The following is a 13,963-nucleotide window of genomic DNA, read 5'->3' on the forward strand; positions in this document are numbered from 1 at the left end:
TCTCCGATACTGCATTTCAAGTTTGACATAAACCATTTCATGATTGATCGGTTTCATTGTCCACTATTGGATATACTAGTGGGTATAATTGATTGTTCTCATCCATAGGAACCGCAACCAACATGGTGCCTTTGTATTTTCCTTTCAAGTGCGACCCATCGACAATTATCACAGGCCGACAACTTGCGAAACCTCTAATACAAGGCCCTAATGCCAGAAACATATACTTGAAATGCACCTCATCTTCAAGTTCGATCTCAAAGACTATACCCGAATTCTCTATTTTTAACGCTTCTCCATAAGCATGTAGTATGTAGTATGAGTATTCTAGAGTACCTCTAGTGAGATCATATGCGACTTCCCTTGCACGCCATGCTTTATCATAACTTATGCTCACGCCATAATCTCTCCTCATATCCTCAACGATATGATAAGTTTTATAAATACGTCCTATTCCCGTTAACTTATCTTTAATCAACTGACTAACAACCGTAACAGTTGCTTGTCTATGGTCGTGATTCAGAATTCCAATGGAAAATGTGTGATAATTGCAATACTTTGTGATCATGAATATATCAGACCTTTCCATTTTCACTGCACGAAGGCTCCACTTACATGTCTCCCCAATACATTTAACAGTGAACAGAGATTTGGTTGACTTTCTAACCCTAAATTCAAAATTTTTGTTGATGGATAGAATAGATAATCTCATTTTCAAGTCATTTTTGCTAAAAAATAGTTGACCAACTTCAACGTCCTCTGCCCCAGATGAAGAGGTACCAGGCATAATCAACTCTGTCCTATGACTTGAAGACACAGATGGTGGAACCACTGAATCTGCTGTAGAACGACGCACATCTTCATGATCACGATCCATTTCATTCAATCTTGTTGATTGCTCATTAACATCCACTGAAGGACCACAACTTTGCTCTGGATGACCACAATCCATATAATCGAATCTAGATGGTCTCTCATTACCAACAACTGAAGTACCGCCCAATTTTGAATTCAATCTGCTGGATTAGTGCGGTCGTTGTTTAGTGATAATGTTGATGATACAGTGTTGGTAGACAATGGAATATCATCCTCTTCCTGACGAAACTGATATGATTCCTCGTATTGTCTCTCCATAGTCATATCGTCAGAACTCACATTTCCAAACCTCATTCTAATATTTTCGTCCTCATTCGATTTCAACGTTACAGATAACTGAAGTCTACTAAGGTCTTCTCGGAAAAGAAGGAAGTGAACATCATCATCATTCCTTATGTATTGTGGAGGGGCTTCATATTCAAGCGTATATTTAAGTTTTACTATAAGATCAAACTCTGAAGAACTGACATTTGTAACCCTGTAAATGTGAGATTTAAGTTCTTTATACTTCAATGAAACAGGCACAATGATTCCTGTCAACTGTCCCCCAATATACGAACTTTCATTCTCATCCTAATCACCTCTATATCGAATAAGTAGACACTTTTCTGTCATTCTACAAAGCAAGAGAACATTTGTCATTAAGTTATAAATAACTTGTATAAAAGTAGAAATACAAGTTATTTATACCGTTTTATTTAGATTATGTGGCAAAAAGAAGGAAAAGTTGCGTCGACCGTATAGAAATTGGCTTAGAAACGCAAAAATTGTAAAGTGCCGTAAGCACACCCGTTAACCACATTGTGATGGCAAAATGTCCAAATCTTTGTTTTACAGAAAACAAGTCACCACAAGCGACAATCGCTCGAGGATAAAAATGAACAACGTATTCACATTGCATGCGGCGGTCAATCGAGAACGAAAAGGAACAATGCAATTACAGTGCATGCGACGATCAATCATGGACACAAACGATCAACGCATTTACACCACATGTGAAAATCGATAAAAAGATCAAAGAAACTACACCGCATGCGGCGATCGATCGTAGGTGTAAAGAGCGATGCATTCGCAAGGACTTCTGAAATTTTCTTTTCTGTTGTACGATTTTGACAAATTAAAAGTGGAGCAAAGCGGACATTTCCACAAATCCATGGCAGGAAAAATCAGCTTTTCAGAGCGGGACCACTGATGCAGAGGGTGCCAAGGTCTATAAATAGCTACATCAAATTCAAAGAAAGGAGGCTGGTCTGAAGAGACAACTTAGAGAAAATCCGGGGAGAAAGATGAGACAAGACCAGAAGGTAAGTCTCTGGAGCAAGCAATTCATTCCCATTCTCGAAGAAGAAGCTCTGTGGAAAAGATCACTTCTACCTGGAAAACAATCTTGAGAGGGAAGTTTTCCACTCCATTCCTCCCACACGTCGGCAAGCAAGTCGTCTTCGATCGGGATCCGTGTCAAGACATTGACACGCTTTTCTTATCTGTTTTTACTTTATATTCATCAACTGTGTCCATCTCTAATCTTTCATTCATTATCAATAACAAATGCTTATCTTTAGATTTCAATATCATTATAGTATTCATCATCATCTCTCTGTTCTTCTCCATGCATTCATCATCCATTCCTTCACCATGTGTAACTAATCCCCAGAGTAAAGGGGAAGGATTAAGCGAGTGAGTTAATCCTTGTTGAAGAAATCGGCTAAGTTTGGATAACGCATGCTCGACGGCATCTTCACCTGTGAGAGCAGAAGTGAAGATGCTATTCCGCCTCTCGAAAGAAGGTTGGAAGAATGTGTTAACTAAAGCGAGAAGTATTTTCAGAGATGGAAACAACCTTGTGTTCACCACGTTCATCCCTGTTTCACCATAGACATATGGGAACGCGGCCGATCACTGAAAGGTGTAAGCCAAGGGAAAGTGGAACCTTAGTTGCGTCCTCAACAAGATTGATGAACTTGCGATGTCCTTTCCCCTAACCCATTCTCTTTCTGACACATTTCACAAGACTTGCCACCACATTCATCAGATATTTGCACATCTTCGCAGCCAGTCCTCATTTTGTATATTCAATTGTTTATTCATTTATTTGTTATCGCATTCTACTTTATTACTGCATCTTATTTTATCACTGCAATTTATTTTACCGCAATTTATTTATCATCGCTTTTATTTACCATCGCATGTTATTTTATTATCGCATTTTACATTTTACCGCATTTTACTTTTTAAATCCAATTCATTATTCTTTTTGTTTTCCTGTCACATATATCATATTATTATCGCATTAATCACCACAATCCCCCTGTTCGACCTCAGATCACTCTGAGAAACTTGCGTTGGAATTATACTTGGTTCCAACGTAAGAAAACTTATGACACGCGCACGTTACACGAACGCATACTACGAAAGCATCTAAGCATCACCGCATACATCATTTAAAACGTAGTATTGCATATTATCATTATCGGAAAGCGCATATGCTAGCAATCTCATAAGGTGTTGGCAAAACAACGAGTCAATCATCAAACAATCAAATCATCATTACACCATTCAATGCTATCAAACCAAGGGGATGATTTCCGAGAGGAGGGAATTCTTGAGAAGGAATTAATTTTTGGAGAGGTCGAGAGACTGCCAAAATAGTATGGAAGAGAGACACCAACCCACACCTAACCCTTGCGAGAGCAAGAGTTTACAACTTGGAAAAGAATTGGAGTGATAAAAGTCGTGTAAACACTAGAGGAAGCAAGACATTGCTTACCTGGCTTAACACTTATATCATTTATATTTTTGTACTTAAACATTTTATTTGCAAGAATGGAAATTACATTTCAATCTATGTTCAATCTCTTCACACCATACATGAGTAGCTAAATTTGTGAATGGGTTGAGAAGTACTTAGCTAGCATGACTTAAGCTATGCACTTTATGCGATCATCTTGTCTTATGTATGCTTCATTCATCATTTGAGTACTTGAAAGAGTAGTCTAAAGAAAGAGAATCCAGACTTGAACGAGTCAGATTAGATCTCATAAGCAAGAGTAGAGGAAACTTAAAAATAAGTTCTATCTGCTGGATTCCATACACATCGCATGCATCCTAGACAGAGGAAATGTGTCAATATGCATTGAGAAATGTAGTGCTTAATATTTGTGTATAGCATGATCGCATGACTTGAACAATATCTTAAGAAATGTTAGCAAAACCTCTTCTCAACCCTTTTATCGCATATTTGTTACAACACCACTCCATGATTGGGGCAATTCTTGACTAATCCTTTCAAACGCTCCCATGCGGCGCTCAAGGTTTCATCTTCTTCCTACTCGAAGTTCATGATCTCTCTCCACCTCCTTGCGTTGGTGGTGGGTGGGAAGTATTTCTGCATGAATTTTTCCACCAACTTTTCCCAGGTTGTGATCTCACCAGGCTCCAAAGAGCTTAACCATTGCTTTGCATCGTCACGCAAAGAATATGGGAATAAAGATAGCCTGATAGCTTCTGGGGTGATTCCAGGAATCACAAATGAGTTGAACGTTTCCAGGAAACGTTTCATGTGGGTGTGAGGGTCTTTTCCCCGAGCACCCCCAAATTGTCCAGCTGTTTGGAGCATTTGTAAGATCACAGATTTCATCTCAAATCTTGTCCCATCTGGCATTGGATATATGAACCCTAGTGAGAAATCATACAATACAAGAGACGCATACTCCTTCATGGGACGCGTACTATTGTTTGCCATTATGATAGGATTTTGCGCAGCGTAGGCTAGCTGTTGAGCTAAGTTTTGATTTGCCTGTTCGTCCGCCATTTGTTGTTGCCTGGTTTGTTGTCTGAGTAGTTGTTGACTTAACCTACGATGACGATTAGATCGATTTCTTCGTCGGAAGGTCCTTTCAACTTCGGGGTCATATACAAGTTCAGGAGTGCTCTCCCTGCTCATAAATGTTTACAAGCTTTGGCTTAGCTCATAATACTCCCTCAGCTGAAGTGTTCCTACAAAAGATACAAGCAAAATTTCTGGTTAGTTTTGTTGCTGAATCCCCGGCAACGGCGCAAAAATCTTGTTCCTTTGATTTCATGATCCGAGCTTAGAAGTGTATTGTATAAAATAATTTGGAAAAATAAGTTTAGTATGAATGATGCGTTGATGCGTTGATGCATTAGTAGCACGTTGATGCGTTAGAGATATGCAATAGGACGCAGGACACTCCTCTATTGACGTTCAAGTTTTTCTAAATCAGATCCAAGTATAAATCCAACTTAGGTTCCTGGTAAGTTCAGGGTCGAACTCAGGAATTCAGATTAAAGCTAACGCAAACAATGCGTTGTAACTATTGTAAGGATATCCTAAGTGTATGGAGAAATGAGTTATTTACACTAAGGTGTTATGTGTGTGCAAGAAGATACAAAAGGGTTGAGTAGAGAATGATGGGTTGTGTGAAAATGGATTTTGATGTAAATGATATGCGTCGATTTAAGTTGGATGTACACGAACTAGAATATGATGTGAATGAGATGACTTGTTTATCTCCGTTTATGCGTTAGACTCTATTCGACACTTTTCAATGCGAATATCATACAATATCCATCTCTAGGATGTGTGTGTCAAACACAGGATGCAATAAAACACCAGTGAGTCTATCTCTAGATGTACTAGGCGTTCTAACTTGATGCTGGCTTACTTATTCTCTCAAATAGTTTAAGCTAAAGATGCTTTTACCAATTGATTTAGTTGGTTTAAGCATTCAAAATGAAATTTTGCATGAAGTATAGATGCATCCAACATAAATAAGAAATAAACAATGGCAAAGTATGATAGATCAAATATGTGAATTTATAAAGAAACTGATTGTCTTTACAAAAGCAATACTTAATCAAATGAAAGGATGAAAGTAGTAAGTAAAATGAAATGAAATGAGTCAAACCGTAGAGTACAATCTCTTGTCCTCTTTGACTTAATTCTAGTTATGTACAACCACTTCTGTAAGGGTTGGAAGAAGTGTCTCTCTCGAGCTCGGCTTCCTCTGCTCCTTGATCGGCGATGATGGTGGTTCTCTTCCCTCTTTCTCTTCTCAGCACCACAGCACAGGTCTAAAGATCTAGAACTATGACTAAGCTAACATTGAGACTAAAACTGAGAGTTGAGAACTTGGAACTTCTGAACTTTTTAACTCTGGTGGGATATCTTCTATTTATAGGCGTTGGTCTTCTCCAGCTTGATGATGGGCAGCATTAAATTCCATACCCTTGTCGGCCGCCTGATACTCAGATTCTTTTCAAATGCCGCTCTCTACAGGTGCCCATGCTTGGGAGTGGTGATTTGACACAAACAGCCTGAATCAATGAATCTTCCTTGATGAAATCCTACAATATCATGCGTTAATGCTGCAGTACTTTAGCAATAAACATTCTTTTGCATGAGTTTGATAATGTTCGAGTAATTCCATGCGTTTCTTCTAAAAATGATGAGATTTTATCATTAAAGATCCTAATTGTTCCAACTTATGAGCCACAATAACGTGTATTTCTACAAGTTATCAGACAGCACAATAGGGAACAAGGCAATAACGCGTTCTGAGTTGGCGATCCAATGGCACTTCAAAGATGATCGCGTGATGACCTTACATAAAGGCGGTGGCCTAATGTAATAAAACGTGATGGGACGTAAAGATGATAGTGGACAAATCAGAAATTCAGTTGATGGCCATTGAAGACCATACCATTGTAAATCCATTGAACCTCCGGTGACCATCAGACGGCGCAACAGGGTATGGAAATTAATGCTGCCCATCCATAAAATCATTATTGAGAAGAACTATTTTGTTTGGAAGTCTATAAATACCATTCAATGCTATCAAACCAAGGAGATGATTTCCGAGAGGAGGGAATTCTTGAGAAGGAATTGATTTTTGGAGAGGTCGAGAGACTGTCGAAACAGCACGGAAGAGAGACACCACCCTAAATCTAACCCTTGTGAGAGCAAGAGTTTACAACTTGGAAAAGAATTGTAGTGATAAAAGTCGTGTAAATGCTAGAGGAAGCAAGACATGGCTTACCTGGCTTAACACTTACATCATTTATTGTTTTGTACATTAACATTTTATTTGCAAGAATGGAAATTACATTTCAATCTATGTTCAGTCTCTTCACACCATACATGAGTAGCTAAATTTGTGAATGGGTTGAGAAGTACTTAGCTAGCATGACTTAAGCTATGCACTTTATGCGATCATCTTGTCTTATATATGCTTCATTCATCAATTTAAGTACTTGAAAGAGTAGTCTAAAGAAAGAGAATCTAGGCTTGAAAGAGTCAGATTAGATCTCATAAGCAAGAGTACAGAAGACTTAGAAATAAGTTTTATCTACTGCATTCCCTACACATCGCATGCATCCTAGACATAGGAAATGTGTCAATATGCATTGAGAAATGTAGTACTTAATATTTGTGTATATCATGATCGCATGACTTGTACAATATCTTAAGAAATGTTAGCAAAACCTCTTCTCAACCCTTTTATCGCATATTTGTTACAACACCACTCTTTCATCGCAGTGCATTTAATTCCATCGCATTAGAAAATCAAAGTTAAATCACCATCTACTTCTTAATCACCATCGCAATAAGATCAGAGAGAGTCTGTTGCATCTGTTTGAGTAATCCTTACGTTCGACCCTGAATTTACCAGGACCCTAAGAAGGCTTATACTTGAGCTTTGTTAGAAAAACTTGGATGATAATCGCATCTATACACCTTTTCATCACATGATAGATCAACACATCAGTCGTGCTGTCGGTGTTAGTCACCACCAGGTTGCCCTTCGCCCGCTGTGAATGTTGTCAGGTCGTTATTCCAGATCTGGTCTCATGCTGGCTGTCGTCAACAAACTCGCATCACCGCCCGATTTCCTTTGCGTGATGCCGACGAATTGTGGAATTTTTTTTGAGTTTGGTATGAGTTTGTAGTGATATGTTATGCGGTGAACATGCAAGTTTTCCTAACAAGACCCAAGTATAAGCCTTCTTAGGTTTCCTGATATGTCCAGGGTCGAACACAGGGACTACTAAGTAAATATGTGACAGATTATTTTATTCTATTGTAGTGATAAATAAATGAAGTAGATAGTGTTTGAGTAAGATTTTTCCTATGCGACGGAGTTGAACGCATAGAGTTACAACTAGTATGCGATGAATGGGTTGAGAAGGGGTTTAGCTAGCATTTTCTAAGATTGCGCACAAGCTATGCGATCATGCTACACACAAATATTAGTACTACATTTCTCAATGCAAAATGCCATTATTCCTATTTCTAAAACGCATGCGATCTGTATACGAAACAGTCGATAGGACTTATTTCTAAGCCTCTACTCTTTTCTATGCGATGATGAATGATGCACACATAAAACAAGGTGACCGCTTATAATCATTCCTATTTCTAGGGTGCATTCGATGTGTAGATAGAAATAGAGCTTATGTCTAAGTCCCTATTTCTTGCTTATGCGATTCTAATCCGACTCTCTCAAACCTAGATTCTAATCTGACGCTTTCAAGCCTAGATTCTATCTTTAGACTACTCTCTCAAGCATGTCCAAATGATGAATGACGCATGCATAAGACAAGATGGTCGCATAAAATAATCTTAAGTCATGCTAGCTAAGTACTTCTCAACCCATTCATAAATTTAGCCACTCATGCGAGGTATGGAGAGATTGAACATAGATTGAAATGAGAATTACATTTTCTATAAATAAAGTACTGAATACAAAATAACAAATGGATTTGAGAGATAAGAATCCCAGTAAGAAATGTCTTGCTTCCTGCGGCCTTTTACACTACTCTTGTTCCCTCCAACTCTGTTCAATATGTGTATTCTTGCTCTCGCAAGTGTTGGCCCTCTCTCCTTTGTAACGCTTTCCAACAGTCTCTCGATCTGTCCGGGAATGATCTCTTGGATTCCTCGTCTCCTTGCTCTTCTCCTTCCTCTAAGTATATGTACGAGTATGTGCATGAACAGACTAACTGATTCTCTACTCCTAAGCTTGTAACCCTTTTACACTTGTGGCCTTCGGTATTTATAGAGCTCAAGGTGAAGCAGCCTTTCTTGCTAATGATTGCAATGATGAGCGGCAATAATTCCCCTTCTCTGATGCACCGATTAATGGTTACCGAAAGTTGAGTGTACTTGCTATAGTGTGGCTTTTAACGGCTTGTCAACTAAATTCGAATTCGACCGTTATCAGCTTTCCGTCCTATCATGATTTATTATGCTGTCACCTTGATGCGCAGTCTTTATGCGACCACCTTTTTAAGAAGCTTCCCACGATCGAATGACTTGCGATCGCAATCTTCAAGCACACTAACGCCTTGTTCCTTTGGACCACAACTTCTCATGCAACGTATGTCTTGCGATTGCATTGTTCCTTAATATGTAGTCTTTATGTGGCCGCCTTTTTAAGAAACTTCTCATGATCGCATGTCTTGCGACCGCAATCTTCAAGCACGCTGAGACCTTGTTCCTTTGGATCGAAATTTCATATGCGCCATCGCATTGTTCCTGCACAAAATAAGTAAATTAACTGTTTTTATGCGATGAGCGCTTGCGATCGCAATTCCTTTCAGTTTAGTGCTTTTGGACATGATATTGCTTATTCACTATCACATTCTCTCATTGTTTTACTTATTTGAGCTGTAAAAACGTGTATTTCTACCAGTTATCAATCACCGCCCGATTCCTCTGTGACGAATTGTGGAATTTTAGGTGAGTTTTAGTTCAGGTTCAGCGTTCTTGAAGGGTTTTTATTTAAACCTTATTTATACACTAAATTTGGGTTAATTCTTGACTTGTCTTCAAGGTTGGATCATTGAATCAATTTTCTTGTAGCCATTGAGTACCATTCAACAAGCTCAAGTGTATTTTGGCAGTCCTTTGGTGAGTGATTTTGGTCTTGAAGAATAGTTTGGAACATTATCAATGTCTGAGGATTGGTTTTAACCCTTAATTGTTGGTTTATGTTCAGATTAGATCACTTGCGAGTTTAGGGGACGTTTTGGATCAAGTTGTTACTTGGGTAAGTGAAGTTAAGGCTTCTAAAATATTTTTACAAATGAATTTGGGTTAGATGGTTAAATTAAAGTTATTTTGCCTTTGTCCTAGAATCTAACTCCAGGTTGAAAAAGCTAGAAAAAAAGTTACCTTATAGGGCTATTTTGTTGTCATCTTTGAGCTTAATATCAAGGTAAACTACTTACTATCGGTTTGCCCTTGAACTTAAATGGTGTTAAGTATGTGGTTGTATTTTGTATGCTGGATTGAAATGATATGACTCGCTATGTTGGGCTGTTGTGGGGCCATGGGAATTTATGATTTCATGTGAATGTCGCATTGATTGAATAGTGGATGGACTTTTTGACTGTTTTGAAAACTCTTAAGTATGATTTAAGATTATGATTGTATGATTATGACTATGTTACACTAATAATGACTATTAGTGTTTTTATCTGGCTATGCACATCGCTTGTTGTGAACCTTCAGGTTCAAACTTTATGTCCATGTTTCTATGTACCTTTGAGATCACTGCTTATGCTTATAGTTATGCCCCTCCAAAGTCACTGCTCATGAAAGCGTGTCTTCGGGTTCGCCCCTTATGCTTATGCCTTGAATGTGTTTTCAATAATTTATCGTTTCAGAACTTTATTAATTGAAATAGAAGTTTTATTTCTTTTTTCAAATCTTTTCACAAGTAGTATATTGTCAAGCCTATACATGCATGTAGTCATGCCCTAGATAGATAATATAAAGTCGGGTCATTTCAATTGGTATCGAGCCAGAGAATGTAGGACCAATTCAAAAACTAATTCTACGGAATGTACTTCTCTACCCATGTGAGATACAACAAGCAGGCTGAATTTATGAACCTAAAGCAGGGGATCATGACAATGGAAGAATATGAGGAGGAGTTCGATAGACTATCTTGTTTCGTCCCCGACTTGGTGTCCACTGAAGCAAAGAGAGCTGAAAGATTTTTTTAGAGACTTTGGGATGGGGTGCGAGGCATTGTGCAAGCGTTTGAGCCTATCACCTACGCAGTAGCATTCCTGTGGCAGCACGAGTAGGCTGCCCATCGAGCTAGAGTTTTTGAAGTCCTTGGCAGTAGAACCCACCTCGAGTCAAAAGAGAAAAGAAAACTAGATAGCTTTGGAGCCTCCACAGAAGAGCCAGAACATAGACAGACCACTGAGACATATCAAGTAGCAAGCTTCTAATTCAGAAGGGGTCTGGAGGGATAGACCTATGTGCAAATCGTGCGGGAAGTGACATTGGGGGCATTGTTTGATCGGCATGGGGACTTGCTTAAGGTTTAAGCCCGGACATATGGCCGACCAATGCCTTAGTAGTAGTTCTGGAGGTGGTAGGGGTCAACCTTTGAGTAGATTTGTTATGGAGGATAGGTGGGTCTGAAATTTTTATAAGTGTGGTCGATATTCAGGCAAGAACGATTATCGAATTGCTCATCTATGTAGGCACACTAAGCTGGTGTCAAGCGGAATCAATTGGGTTGATTGGTGGCAAAATATTTGGGAGTCGAAAATTTTGACTAAAATTAAACACTTTGTGTGGAAGGCCTTTCACAAATTTTTCATTATCTTTGGAATAGACATGTTGAGATTTCTTCCACTTGTCCAGTCTATGGTTTGGGACTCAAATCTACTGAACATTCTTTGTTTGATTGTGCTAGAGTTAGGAAAGTTTGGTTGGATCTTATTCTAGCATGGCTATCTTTGGATTTTCAAAGTCTTGTTAATCGACATTGGGTGGATTAAATTTATGAACCTTTCGTGGTAGGAGTTTGCACTAGCTTGTATTGGAGTGTGGGCTGTTTTAAGGTGATCATAAAAAGATCATACATAAGGAGCTTATTCCCTCGATGGCCTTTAGGTGTGAGAGGGTGGTGGATTATCTCGGGGTTTATTCTGGCATGGTGGCATTAGGGTCTATGGTCAAGGATGAGTTGTACTTGTTGAGCCCTTTGGTTTCAATTAGGCATTTGGTGGTGTTCATCGCTATATCCTTCAAAGGAGTTGTAATGACCCAACTTTCTATAATGGGATTCAGACTATTACTATATGCATCCATAAATCTCAAGATGAAATTTTCACAAAATTTGACTAATTCAAAAGAATGAAATAAATTTTTATTGTAAAACCTATAAAAAACATAAATCTCTATTCGAGGTACCCCTCGCTTTCATTTAAAAATAATAATAAATTAAATAAATAACTGAATCAAAGAAAAAAATTAATCTAATTGTTTAACTTCTAAACTAAAACATGTAAACATGGAAAAAACATGTATGGAGATGATGTCAAGTCCCAAGGCCTGGTCAAGGATTCTTCTTGTCATTCGCCATTCTGTCATTTCGTTTATCTAAAATAAGTATACATAAAAGAGTGAGTATAAAAATACCAAATAAGTGACCCACTACTGGGCCCAGTAGGTGTATAGGTTAGTATCCCTATCACGATAAAGATGTACATCCCGACATAAGCACACACATAGGCATAAAGGGCAAATTAATGCAATGCAATCGCAATCTTAACACCAACTTGGGTTCAAGGGCAAATTAATAGTAAATTACTTACCTCAATATTAAGTCCAACCCGTTAGCAACTCAACCTTCGCAAAAACATGAATCCTATTCAAGCTTAAATATAATCCAAATTTGAAAATTTAATATTAAAGGCCTAATTCCAAACCAAATTCCCAAATAATGCCAAAATAAATCCAAACAATTTCAAATAATTCTTACCCGATGTGTGGTTCGATTCGAATTCATCTTCAATCCTCCAATTTAAGCCCAAATATTTATCCAAGTCAAAACTAAAATCACTTATATCCTAAATAATAAGATCTTAAGTCAACCTCTTAATGCAACTTGAGATTAGCTTTAGACAATTAAAGATTAAACCAAAATATAAAATTCACTCCCACCATCTGCAAATAAATTTATCCAAATGTTGCTTAATCCAAAATCCTTCCAAGTTTCACAAACAAATTTTCATATAAGCACAAGCCACAAATAGGGGGTTCAAAATCAAATTACAGTAACATTAACCAAATTCTCAAGAGTTTGCAAAATCCGATACTCACCAAAAATAACCTTTAAGCCTGTTGGACAATCCGCTATCGAATTTATAACTCTTTCAAATCTCAAATCTACAATCTAAACAACATGGAGAAATAGCTTTTGAACCAATAATTTAATGGCTATTCAAAAACTTAGGACAAATCTTAATGAGATATCAAAAATAACACGAGATTATATTAGCCCATAAACCAAAACCCATAGACTTACCCTCTTGAAAAAAAACAAGAATCTGACTAAACTCCAATGCTGGCGGCGGCAAAGATGGTGGAGGCATGCGACATGATCTTGACAGTAGAGAAACTCGAGTGGCTGGGTGACGACTTGCAACCGGTGGAGACGCCCATTGTAGACCGCTCTGGGACGCGCGATGGATCACCTTCTAGAACCGATCTTGACGGCAACACACTGAATTAGTCGGTTGACAGATGGCTAGAGGACTACGTGACGTCGAGCAGCAAATTTGGTGAGCGTCTGTGTTGAAGGCTGATGGCACTGAGGTTACAAGAGAGAAAATGACAAAGATAGGGGATGGTGTTTGAAATTAATAAGCTAGATACATTATGGATAACACATTCCTAGATATATTTCCAATTTCAAAATACATGCATTTCTAGATACATGTAATTTTTCAAGTACATGAATGGTATGTATACATGTACTTTATTTACTTTGTGTATTTTAGGAAGTGTCTCTTGAGTACTATATAAAGAGTTCATTTCCCTCATTTGTAAGCAAGAGAAAAGAATCAAAGTCAATAGAAGCAAATTGAAGTTTGAAAAGAAACTAAGTTTCAAGAGAACAATATTCTTCTCTTGTGCATTCTTGAGTTTTGTAAGAGAACAAGTTTCTTCTTTTAAAAGTTTGTGAGATTTAGAGTGAATTTAGAGTGGGCCCTTCAACGCTTTCAACAAAGTGGTATTAGAGCAAAAGGATTGAAA

Source organism: Benincasa hispida, chromosome 3, assembly GCF_027475165.1.
Source record: "Benincasa hispida cultivar pf3 chromosome 3, pf3_genome.v1.1, whole genome shotgun sequence".
Lineage (NCBI taxonomy): Eukaryota > Viridiplantae > Streptophyta > Magnoliopsida > Cucurbitales > Cucurbitaceae > Benincasa > Benincasa hispida.